The sequence below is a fragment of the Ostrea edulis genome, chromosome 8 (assembly GCF_947568905.1).
Source record: "Ostrea edulis chromosome 8, xbOstEdul1.1, whole genome shotgun sequence".
Classification (NCBI taxonomy): Eukaryota; Metazoa; Mollusca; class Bivalvia; order Ostreida; family Ostreidae; genus Ostrea; species Ostrea edulis.
The window spans coordinates 74,023,515-74,037,500 of record NC_079171.1 but is presented as its reverse complement, the minus strand read 5'-3'; positions in this window follow the sequence as shown (position 1 = coordinate 74,037,500).

The window sequence follows — 13,986 nt, the reverse complement described above, 5'->3', positions numbered from 1 at the left end:
CTCTACTGACATCCATAACGTTGACAAAGAATTTCTCACGGATCCCAATGAATTCCAGGTATTGATCACCTATCATCACTGTATTAGTTATTACTGATCAATATGACTAGGTTTGTAGTGAATCCTATATATTGATCAGGGAAAATAAGTTATATGTTGTCAACATTGGAATGTGATAAACGGCCTAACAATTGCTACACACCCATCATACAGCATTTGCCCCAAAACTTTGACAGGTTTTATCTGTAAATTAGTTCGTTATAACAACCGTAGAATTTTTAAAATCGCTGTCTTTAAGAGGGACAATTGAAAACCCTGTAACATGAATAGAGATAATTGAAAACCATGTAACATTAATTAACTCATTAATTTTATTTGCAACTTTTCTCAATTTAAAAATTTATCGTATGCAGAACATGTTTGTGCATTTTGAATCAGTTGAGAAACATAAACACTGTGTGCGGGTGATCACAGAATATTGCTACATAAATACGGGGAGTTGACGATGGAGAAGCTGAAGGCATCCTGTTTGTCATAAAATTGAGTGTTCAGTTTGCCGTTAACATCTATGTTCAATAAAATATGTAAGTGTAAAACAGATATGGTAGACTCCGTGGAGTCTTATATCAAGTTAACTGGGATATATCAGATCAACAACGTTTTACAAGTAAAATGAGTATTGATTATAGAATCATCAGATCGACAATTATTCTTCCAAGAGTTAGAGGAGGATTTTACTTATACACCAGGATTTAGATGGCCTATTTTGAATTCAAAGTTATGTTGTTTTGGACGTGAAATTTTAACAAGAAGTTTATCTATGGAGCATTCAACGAAATCAAGAAGTTCTGTGAGGACTACTCACTATATAGGATTTTTATGTCTACTTTTATCAAACGATGTCCATTTAAACCCAGGACCAGAAGGAGCTCAACAGACCATAAATGCTCACTGTATTGGATGTAATCAGGTAGTGAAAACTACAACCCAAACCATGGAAATTCCTAATCAGGTAGAATGGCTGTGTGACTCTTGTATAAGTGAAATTTCAACTGGCTTTAATGTTGACCAATCTCTTGAGAAATTTTTGGAAACTGTACCTAAGGGAATTTTATATGCACACTTGAATGTGAGAGGAATTTTAAGTAAATTGGATGAAATCAAAATAATGCTACGTAAAGGTGCGTTTGATGTTCTGGCCTTGACTGAAAGTAAATTGGACAACAAAATAGAAAATTCTGAAATATCAATGAATGGTTACAGAATTCTGAGGAGGGATAGAAACCGGAATGGGGGTGGAATATTAGTCTACATTAAAGAAAAATTTACCATTACAAATATAAAAATCATGGATGATTTGGAAATGCTTGAATTTGTGATTTCTATTGGGCAGTCGACTAAGACATCCTGTGCTTTATCTTATCGACCTCCAGATTCCACAGTAGATTGGTTAGAGAAGTTTGAGGGGCGGATTGAACAACTAATAGCAGAACACAAAGATATTCTAATTATGGGCGATTTCAATGTGGATGAGTACAAGACAAAGCGTTTAAAGACTATCATGAAAAACATTGGATTTCAGCAACTGATAAAAAACCCTACACGTGAGACTAAAGACTCCAGTACTTTAATTGACCATATTTATGTAAATAGTCCGGATAAGTTTTCTTCATCAGGAGTATTCCCAATAGGATTAAGTGACCACAACTTGATTTACGCTGTAAATGGTAAAATTAGAGCCGGTGCAAACAGTCACGTTCATATTAAATATAGAAATTTTAAAAACTTAAATGAGAGCAGTTTTCAAGAAGAACTAAACACTATTGACTGGAGTCCCATATATGAAATGGTGGATATTGATACTATGTGGCAATTCTTTTATTCTAAATTTTTTGAAGTGGTGGATAAACACATTCCTCTAAAAGAAAGAAGAATTAACTCACGTTCAGAAGAATGGATAAACGATGACATACTTACAAAAATGCACTGTCGTGAACACCTCTTTAAAAAGGCGACACAGAGTAATGATGATCACGCGTGGAACCTATACAGAGCATCAAGAAACAGGGTGACGAAAAAGATCAGGGAGGCAAAACATGCATTTGTTGAGGAACCAATTTCCCAGGCAGAAAACAAGCCCAAGGACATGTGGGACAAACTTAGGCAATTCTTACCATCTAAGAAAACGAATACAAACTGTACATTTCTTAAGGACAATAACGTAATTTTTAAAGATACAAAGGATATTGCCGAATGTTTTAATAATTACTTTTGTAACATTGGTCATGAGCTAGGAAAACATTTTGATGACACTTTACCTACAGTTGAAGAACAAATGCCTAAAAATTCTTATACAATACCAGGTATAACTGCAGAATTTATTGAAAATGAGATAAAATGTATGTCTGCATCAAAGGCAACAGGTTTGGATGGTATCTCTGTCAAACTTCTAAAACTTTCATCAAACAGTGTATGTGATATTCTTGCATATATTTTCAACTATTCTATATCTTCATGTACTTGTGCAGATGACTGGAAAAAGGCACGAGTTGTACCACTTTTTAAATCAGGGGATGAATGTCTAGTTAATAATTATCGGCCTGTATCCATTTTACCTTGTGTGAGCAAAATCTTAGAAAGGCATGTTTTTAATTCATTTTATGAGTATTTGTCAGTAAATTCTCTAATTACAGATTGTCAGTCTGGTTTTAGGCCAAAACACTCATGTGAAAGTACTCTTATTTCTCTAGTAGATAGATGGCTTAAAAATATTGATGAAGGTAAACTTACTGGTGTAATTTTTATAGACTTACGGAAAGCATTTGACACTATAAATCACAAGGTTTTATTACACAAACTCAAGTCATTTGGCATATGCAATGATACTTTTGAATGGTTTAAATCATATCTAACAAATCGTACACAGAGAGTTATTTGGAAAGGCAATTTATCGGAGGAAAGAAATGTAACCATTGGAGTTCCGCAAGGCTCTATTTTAGGCCCATTGTTTTTTATCCTGTATATTAATGACTATCCACAAGCACTGAAACATTCTCATGTAAATATGTATGCAGATGATACTTCACAAGATGTAACAGATAAGTCAGTGGAAAATATTGAGTCAAAGATGTATGAAGATCTTCAGCGCAGTATAATGTGGATTAAGGAAAATAAATTAAGCTGAAACCTGTCTAAAACTCAATGTATGCTTATTGGATCGGCACAAAAATTATCAAAGTATCGAAAATTAAATTTAGTGATAAATAACCATGTCATAGAATGTGTTCAGGAGTCAAAATTACTTGGTATTATTATTGATGAAACTTTGTCCTGGAAAAGTCATATAGAATCACTTATGAACAAGATTTCCAAGAGAATTGGCATTTTAAGAAGAATAAGATATTTTATGTCAAACGATGCGCTGCTGAAGATTTTTAATACTATGATTTTTCCACATTTTACATATTGTTGTACTATATGGAGCAATCCAAGAAATGCTGAAAATGTGAATAAGCTTTTTATATTGCAAAAACGAGCTGCAAGGGTAATTCTTAACATCAGAAATTTTGAAACACCATCTAATGTCATGTTTACAGAACTTAACTGGTTGCCTCTATCAGATTACTTTGTCTATAGAAAAGTCATTTTAGTGTATACAGTTTTACATGGTTTAATGCCAGATTATTTAAATGTTTTTAAATATGTATCAGAAGTCAGTCAGAGGCAAACTAGAAATTCTTATTCAAATATTTTGTATATACCCAGGGCAAAAACAGAATATTATAGAAGATCTTTCAGCATTTCAGGGAGCACAGTGTGGAATGCCTTGAATCAAAACATAAGAAACTCAACGAGTGTTGCGTGTTTTAAGAGAAATTATCTTAGAGATTATCACCATACTTTTTAAGCTTTATTTTGTATTCTATTTATCTTACATTCATAATTATTTCTTAAGTTTATATGTATTCTACTTCTTTTAATCTGTGTTTATTTTACTAATATCTGTCTGTATGTATGTTATATGCAGGACCATATTGAAAACTAGCGTTATCGCTAAATATGTAATCCTGGTTAAATAAAGGTCTTATTATTATTATTATTATTACAATGTTATATAAGTAAAAATGAGTATTGTTTATAGTTAAAGCGTCTAGTTGGTATACCAAAGCGCCAAGTTGAAGGCCACAGCATGTTTAGTTTTTGTCATGTATAAGTTTTTGAACGAATTCTACCCCGTACGCATAAAACAACCCAGGTGTTTATTCTTTAGAGTGTGTCCATATACTATTGTATTTAATCTGTATCTTCATCTCCACTTCTGTGTTTTGTGAATTGACAATTTATGCATGGTTATGAATAGGATGCAAAAGGGCTTACAAAGGTTGTTGCCAGTCGACAGAGGATGCTTACTCCTCCTAGGTACCTGATCCTACCTCTGGTATATCTAGGAGTCTGTGTTTGCCCAACTCTATTTTGAATTGCTTATAGGAGTTAAGAGATTGATCTCTGTTTGTTATATTCACCTTTCATGTAGCCATGAACACAAATTATGAAATTGACCAACCCCAGCATGAATAGTTCAGGATGTAAGACAGAGATGAACAAATAAAATACATGTTTGATTAGGCACTCTTCATGTTCCTTTGTTGGTTTTGATATAGATGATCAAACATAAAATATTTGACAAGCTGCCCACTCAGGCCAATGTGTACCCAATGCCGGCCATGGCATTCATCGAGGATGACAAAACTCGCTTCAGTGTCCTCACTGCACAGTCGCTGGGGGTAGCCAGCTTACAGACAGGTAATATCCAAATACTATCTCGATATTCACAATCAACAAAGGACAACACATCTCAATATTGACAATCCATAAAGAACGAAACATTTTAATATTCACAATCCACAAAGTACTGCACAACTAAATATTCACAATCCACAAGGACAACAAATCTCAATATTCATGAACAGAGGACAACACATCACAATATTCACAATCAACAAAGTACAACACATCTCAATATTCACAATCCACAAGGGCAACATATCTCAATATTAACAATCCACAAAGGCAACACATCTCAATATTCAAAATTCACAAACTTTTTCAGGACAACACATCTCAATATTCACAATTCACAAAGGACAACACATCTCAATATTCACAATCCACAAAGGACAACACATCTCAATATTCACAATTCACAAAGGACAACACATCTCAATATTCACAATCCACAAAGGACAACACATCTCAATATTCACAATCCACAAAGTACAAAACAACTCAATATTCACAAACAGAGGACAACATATCTCAATATTCATAATCCACAAATTACAGCACAACTCAATATTCACAATTCCCAAAGTACAACACAGCTCAATATTCACAATCCACAAAGGACAAAACAGCACAATATTCACAATCCACAAAGAACAACACTTTCCAATATTCACAAAGTACAACACAACTCAATATTCACAATCCACAAAGTACAAAACAACTCAATATTCACAAACTGAGGACAACACATCTCAATATTCACAAAGTACAACACAACTCAATATTCATAAAGTACAAGGACAGCACATCTCAATATTCACAATAAGTAAAGGACGACACATCTCGATATTCACAATCCACAAAGGACAACACATTTCAATATTGACGATCCACAAAGGACAACACATCACAATATTCACAGTTCACAAAGGACAACACATCTTAATATTCACAAACAGAGGACAGCATAAGTCAATATTCACCATCCACAAAGTACAACACAGCACAATATTCACAATCCACAAAGTACAAATACAATCAATATTCACAATTCTGAAAAGACAACACATCTCAATATTCACAAACAGAGGACAACACATCTCAATGTTCACAAAGGACAACAAATCATAATATTCACAATCCACAAAGGACAACACATCTCAATATTCACAATCCACAAAGGACAACACATCTCGATATTCACAATCCACAAAGGACAACACATCTCAATGTTCACAAAGGACAACAAATCATAATATTCACAATCCACAAAGGACAAAACATATCAATATTCACAATCCACAAAGGACAACACATCTCAATATTCACAATCCATAAAGGACAACACAACCCAATATTCACATAGTACAATACAACTCAATAATCACAATCCACAAATACAGCACAACTCAATATTCACAATCCACAAAGGACAACACATCTCAATATTCACAATCCATAAAGGACAACATATCTCAATATTCACAATCCACAAAAGACAACACATCTCAATATTCACAATCCACAAAAGACAACACATCTCAATATTCACAATCCACAAAAGACAACACATCTCAATATTCACAATCCATAAAGGACAACACATCTCAATATTCACAATCCATAAAGGACAACACATCTCAATATTCACAATCCACAAAGGACAACACATCTCAATATTCACAAACAGAGGACAACACATTCAATATTCACAATTCACAAAGGACAACACATCAAAATATTCACAATTCACAAAGGACAACCCATCTCAATATTCACATAGTACAACACAACTCAATAATTACAATCCACAAATTACAGCACAATTCAATATTCACAATCCACAAAGGACAACACATCACAATATTCACAATCCACAAAGGAGAACACATCTCAATATTCACAAACAGAGTACAACACATCTCAATATTCAAAATTCACAAAGGACAACACCTCTTAATATTCATAAAGTACAACAGTAATCAATATTCACAATCCATAAAGGACAACACATCTCAATATTCACAAACAAAGGACAACACATCTCAATATTCACAATCCACAAAGGACAACACATCAGAATATTCACAATCCACAAAGGACAACACATCTCAATATCCGCAATCCACAAGGACAACACATCTTAATATCCACAACCCACAAAGGACATCACATCTCAATATTCACATAGTACAACAGAACTCTATAACCACAATCCACAAATTACAGCACAACTCAATATTCACAATCCGCAAAGGACAACACATCTCAATATTCACAATTCACAAGGACAACACATCTCAATATTCACAATCCACAAAGGACAACACATATCTTAATATTCACAATCCATAAAGGACAACAAATTTCAATATTCACAAACAAATGACAACACATATCAATATTCACAATCCACAAAGGACAACAAATATCAATATTCACAATTCATAAAGGACAACACATGTCAATATTCACAAACAAAGGACAACACATCTCAATATTCACAATCCACAAAGGACAACACATTTAAATATTCACAATCCACAAAGTACAACACAACCGAATATCCACCAACAGAGGACATTACATCCCAATGTTCACAATATATTTGAATGTATATGTTTGTATTTATAGATATATATGTATCTTGGTGACAGGTGAGATCCAGGTTATGCTGGACAGGACGCTGAATCAGGACGACATGAGAGGTCTAGGTCAGGGTGTCCGAGACAACACGCTGACCCCGAACAGATTCAAGCTTATGTTTTAGTCCCGAAGTGCTCTCCCGGTAAGTGATCAAATTTTGACAAAGCATTTTTTCGTTCTATTACAAAACAACTTTTACCAATCACTAGTTCTGTGTATTCTGCGTGAAGCTAATGTGAAGTTTATACAGACAGACTGTAAAGTTAGAATATAGTTAATGTATAGTTAGTGTATATTTAGTGTAAAGTTAGTATATATTAAATGCATAGTTAGTGTAAAATTAGTGTATAATTAGTGTTAAGTTAGTATATATTGAATGCATGGTTAGTGTAAATTAGTATATTATATTAAATGCATAGTTAATGTAAAGTTAGTGTACTGTTAGTGTAAAGTTAATATATAGTTAGTGTTAATTTAATGTATAATTAATGCAAAGTTAGTTAGAAGTTAGTGCAAAGTTAATGCATAGTTGTTGTAGACTTAGTGTATAGTTAGTTTGAAGTTAATTTATATTCAAAATATAGTTAATGAAACGTTTTTGTATCCTTTGTGTAAAGCTAATGGGTGGTGAACATAAGAATTTGAATGTTTCCTTAGCACCATAAGGCATGTAAACATTGTGACCTATCTGCTAATTTTCTTTTATAGATCAAGGACAGAACAAGTGGTTTTCCTTCACTCCAAGCTCACATGACCTATCTGCACCTAGTCCATAACATTCAAATTCTACCCAGAAAAGCTCAGTCAGTGTGCCGCCATTGATTTCCCCGCATCCCTTCCTGTCGGGATCTTTACCGTGTGATGTGCACCTACTCAATCTTCGGTCCTTACAGCAGAGTTATGATGGACCAATCACACGTAGCGATGACTCAGCACTCCTGCTACACAGACTAGGACTGGATTGTGGGATTTCAAGTCATGGATTACCTTGTACTGATACACAGGGGAAGGTAAGTGATTGTGGGATATGTAGTGAACAACAGACACGTGGGATACCGAAACTAGTGTTAGATATAGGGAATTGTGGGATATCTAACTTAGGGAGGAATACCAAGGATTGTGGGATATCTAACTTAGGGATGGACACCAAGGATTGTGGGATATCTAACTTAGGGAGGGACACCAAGGATTGTGGGATATCTAACTTAGGGATGAACACCAAGGATTGTGGGATATCTAACTTAGGGATGAACACCAAGGATTGTGGGATATCTAACTTAGGGAGGGACACCAAGGATTGTGGGATATCTAACTTAGGGAGGGACACCAATGATTGTGGGATATCTAACTTAGGGATGAACACCAAGGATTGTGGGATATCTAACTTAGGGATGAACACCAAGGATTGTGGGATATCTAACTTAGGGATGAACACCAAGGATTGTGGGATATCTAACTTAGGGAGGGACACCAAGGATTGTGAGATATCTAACTTAGGGATGAACACCAAGGATTGTGAGATATCTAACTTAGGGATGAACACCAAGGATTGTGGGATATCTAACTTAGGGATGAACACCAAGGATTGTGGGATATCTAACTTAGGGAGGGACACCAAGGATTGTGGGATATCTAACTTAGGGAGGGACACCAAGGATTGTGGGATATCTAACTTAGGGAGGGACAGCAAGGATTGTGGGATATCTAACTTAGGGATGGACACCAAGGATTGTGGGATATCTAACTTAGGGAGGGACACCAAGGATTGTGGGATATCTAACTTAGGGAGGGACACCAAGGATTGTGGGATATCTAACTTAGGGACGGACACCAAGGATTGTGGGATATATAACTTAGGGAGGGATACCAAGGATTGTGGGGGATGTAGCACTGAGTTCTAGGTTAGGTATGTAAAATTGCGGAATGCTTAGCTTTGAGTTATATACAAGGGGATTGTGGGATATCTAACTAGTGACTGAACATCAAGAATTGTGGGAGATTTAGCAATGGGCTCTAGGTTAGATAAAAGGTTTTATCGGATGCTTAGTTTTGAGTTAGATATAGGGTATTATGGGGTACTTAGTTTTGAGTTAGATATAGGGTATTATGGGATGCTTAGTTTTGAGTTAGATATAGGGTATTATGGGATGCTTAGTTTTGAATTAGATATAGGGTGTCATGGGATGCTTAGTTTTGAGTTAGATATAGGGTATTATGGGATGCTTAGTTTTGAGTTAGATATAGGGTATTATGGGATGCTTAGTTTTGAGTTAAATATAGGGTATTATGGGATGCTTAGTTTTGAGTTAGATATAGAGTATTATGGGATGCTTAGTTTTGAGTTAAATATAGGGTATCATGGGATGCTTAGTTTTGAGTTAGATATAGGGTATTATGGGATGCTTAGTTTTGAGTTAGATATAAGGTATTATGGGATGCTTAGTTTTGAGTTAGATATAGGGTATTATGGGATGCTTAGTTTTGAGTTAGATATAGGGTATTATGGGATGCTTAGTTTTGAGTTAGATATAGAGTATTATGAGATGCTTATTTTTGAGTTAGATATATTGGGTATTATGGGATGCTTAGTTTTGGGCTATACTTACAATGTAGGATATTGTTGGACACATATTGTTGTTTACTGGATCAGGATTCAAAAATTTAGGTTGAGCATCACTGAAGAGGCATTTGTCGAAATGCCCATCTGGTGCATCTAAATTGGTACCGTATAAGTTTTACATATAGGGCTCACGGTGGGTGTGACGGGTCGACAGGGAATGCTTACTCCTCCCAAGCACCGGATCCCACTTCTGGTGTGTCCAGGGGTCCGTTTTTGCCCAACCATCTATTTTGCATTGCTTATAGGAGTTATGAGATAGTACACTGTTCATTGTCTTCACCTTTAGATACAGAGAATTATGGGATACCTAGTTTAGGGCTGGGGCAATCTCTACCCAGAGTTGTCGTTCTTTGCTCTCGCATACACCTCTGTCAACGTCTCGAAGGTTTTACATTATTCTCGTAAAATGGCATATATGCTCAAATAAAGTATGGTTTCGCTTCAGTTACAAAAATATACGTAAATAGATGAATACTGAGCAGATGTCAAGTCTTTTTGTGACACAAGAAACATTGATTTGGGTCGAAACGCGGATATTGGGTTGTTCTATTCCACCAAGGCTATACATAGGTACATGGAGAATGCATAGTAATGGGGAAAAACTACAAATAATTGCTTGTCCTACATTTTCCTGATATTTTATAAAGTAGTTCTTAGTTTTATTAGCCGTAAAAAGGTGTATTTACATGTGGAATAACATTGCTTATTTTGAGACGTTGACAGTGGTATATGTGAGTATAACGATACAGAATTATGGGATACCTAGATTAGGGCAGGAGAGGATTGTGGGATAGCAGGCTCTAAACCTGTGATATACATTTGTTCACTGGTCCTCTATTAAACGTTTTCTATTAGTTTACATTCATAGAACAGTAAGAGAGAGTTGCGTCATTAGTGTAGTTATTGTGATGTAAACATTCCAGTACATGCAATAGGAGTTATCTACCATACCTTACACTACTGTCCAGGTACATGCTCTCTCAAACACTTTATCTAGGTCAGATTACGGGATCTGTTCAGTGACACGCTAGGGGTGAAGGAGATGCGGCGGACGTCCTTGACATTACTACACGACAAAGGCCCCACATCGCTAGATAGTGACCTTACCTTGAATCCCATGGAAATATACAGTTTCAAGGTCAGATGGTGAATGTTTATAATGGGAGTGATTTTGTAATTGTTTTATGTGATAAACGGCCATGTAGACTGAAGATACTGTGAAACTGGGTGTGATAAAAGGCTGTATAGACATGAGATCCTGTGAAATGCATTGTGTTACGACTGTAGAGATTGCAAATGCTGTGAAATTGAGTATGCTAGTGAGATTTATAGACTTGAGATCATTTGATATTTAGTGTGATAAAAGCTGTACAACCATGAGATCCCGTGAAATTGAGTGTGATAAAAATTGTATAGACTTGTGATCCTGTGAAATTGAGTGTGATAAGAGTTGTACACATTTGTTTTCCAGTGAAATTGAGTGTGAAGTAAACTGTACACATGTACATACTTTTTATGCTGTGAAATTGAGTATGATAAAAGATGTATATTCTTGGGATCTTGTGAAAGTGAGTTTCAACTTTTTATTGGACAGAAAGCTGCGCTATCTGAGTAGGACTGTGTCAGAGAGTGTTTAGATGTGATCTTCATTATCCGACTATGTCATGTAAATGAGCTTACATCAGGCCAGGATTTCTCGAAAAGAACTGAAGTCGAAACTTGGACTAAAGTCTGAGAGTTTACTCAAATATTGACTGCTTAAATAAAAGAAAACTGAAACTTAAGTTTGAGATTTTTTTATGAAATCCAAGCCAGATTTTGGACTCAATTTAACGCGGGAAACAAATAGTGTAAGAATGAGAACGAGATAGAAAGTAGGCTCATTCAATATTTTATATTTGCTGAAACCAAGTCTTTAGGAATGTTTGCAACACCACATTTGGATATATGTAGTTTTCATATGTAAATATGGTGCACATGTATCTGTTTGAATTTTTTTTAGGTTTTCGTGAGTTTTGTAGTACATTGCAAAATTCTAAGTTGAAGTTATTTCAGAGACAGTCTCAACAAATGACCAAAAAACTAAAGGAGATATTTACTCTTGAAAGGTTTTAATTTGTGAATGGGATTTCATGTGAAGTCTGTGTTGATGATTGAAATGGACTCTGGTGTGTCCAGGGGTCCGTGTTTGCCCAACTATCTATTTTGTATTGCTTGTAGGAGTTTTGAGATTGATCACTGTTCGTTATCTTCACCTTGCATTAAGATTCCTCAATGAAGGAGATATGTTTTAAATATTGTCAACCTTTCTATCCCCGGTGACAAGAGACGGAGTTTCAATGACAAGTAGTATTGAGATCCCGCTAACTAAAACATTATTTCATTTTTGTTCATCTCAAATTTAAGAAATAGTTGGTACTGACTTATTTCCTCGTAAAATAGGAAATGTGCTTAGATTTGGTGCCTAGAGGTTAAGGCTAAACATTGATGTTTATCATAATAACCCGTCTATTATGAGAAAGAAATCTGTGTAATAACTGGCTCCACACTTACTATCTTTAATCGCAAGTTAATGAAATTACTGCATTTGACCTGCCTCCGTGTGGAGTAGAAAGAGTGTTTAGATGATGTTGCCTCAAGTTTTAGTACAAGAGTTTACAGAGAAACAGATTGTTTTACTGATATTTTATTGATAATTCGCTTACTATAATATACTACATACTGCAATTTAACAATTAACACAATACAATGATATAATTTTACTACACTGGAGGTTGAAGAGAAACACATTGTTTTTTGTGCAACACAAATATATATATATTATGATTGGCAACTTATCAAGAGAATGATTTCAGAAACATTTTATAAATACTCTACATATCAGTAACTTGGTGTCTTATAAACCAGAATGGTGCAATCATCTAGTGATCAGATGTTAGTTTTCTCTCAAACCTACCAAAGGCATCAGAGCAGTGTGACTGATATTGCCAGGTGATCTATATTTTATGATGATGTTTTGCTGACCCTAATGTTGTTTTTATGGAATTATATTAATTCAATTCAGGATTGGTATTTCAATTCTGTGATTTTTTTTAAATAGACAGGTGCGTGTTTCATGGATTGTCTGTTTCCCTATCCACCCTTCAGTTTTTGAAATCCCGACCTCCTACGCTGTTCCCTGCGAGAAGCGTGTCTATGCATACAAAATTGTAATAGTATCATTAGCGGATGTGGAAATATCTTGTATGTCACAAACATGTTACCACACCCATCAAGTATTTATGTGTATTGTATGGATTCATGGATGTTGACTTATAAAAAACTCAGGAATGATATTCAAATCCCTGCAGAATATCGGATGTGAAAGAATACTGTCGTTGTGTATGTGTTGTTTTTTGTATTTAAATGACATGTATTATTTTATTTTATTGGTGATATGAATGTGGATCAGTGATGTATAATGCTATATATATTGTGATACACGTAAAAGAATGTCCCATTATGTCTGAAGTATGAAAATTGATTCATTACGTATCATGTATGGATGGCCATAATGCGTGAAACATGTATGTGTATAGTTTTTATTGGATACATGTACGAATGTATGATAATTTATGACTGTCCGATTATCTTGGATACTTAACCTCATTAGTATATGACGTTTAGATGTTATCTTGATGTCATGTTCATATGACCTTTCGTGGTTATTGTGACGACATACGTGATGCTTAGAGGTTATTATAAAGACGTCTATGTGATGTTTAACGGTTATTGTGACGTCGTATTCACGTGATAAACGTTGTGTAGGATCGTCCTATTTAACATCTGCTGATAACAGTCGTCCTTGTTTTATGTCGGGTGTAACCAGTGATAACATAACAAATACATTCCATACTCTCATCGCTGTTTGCTAATAAATCTTCTATCATGTTACT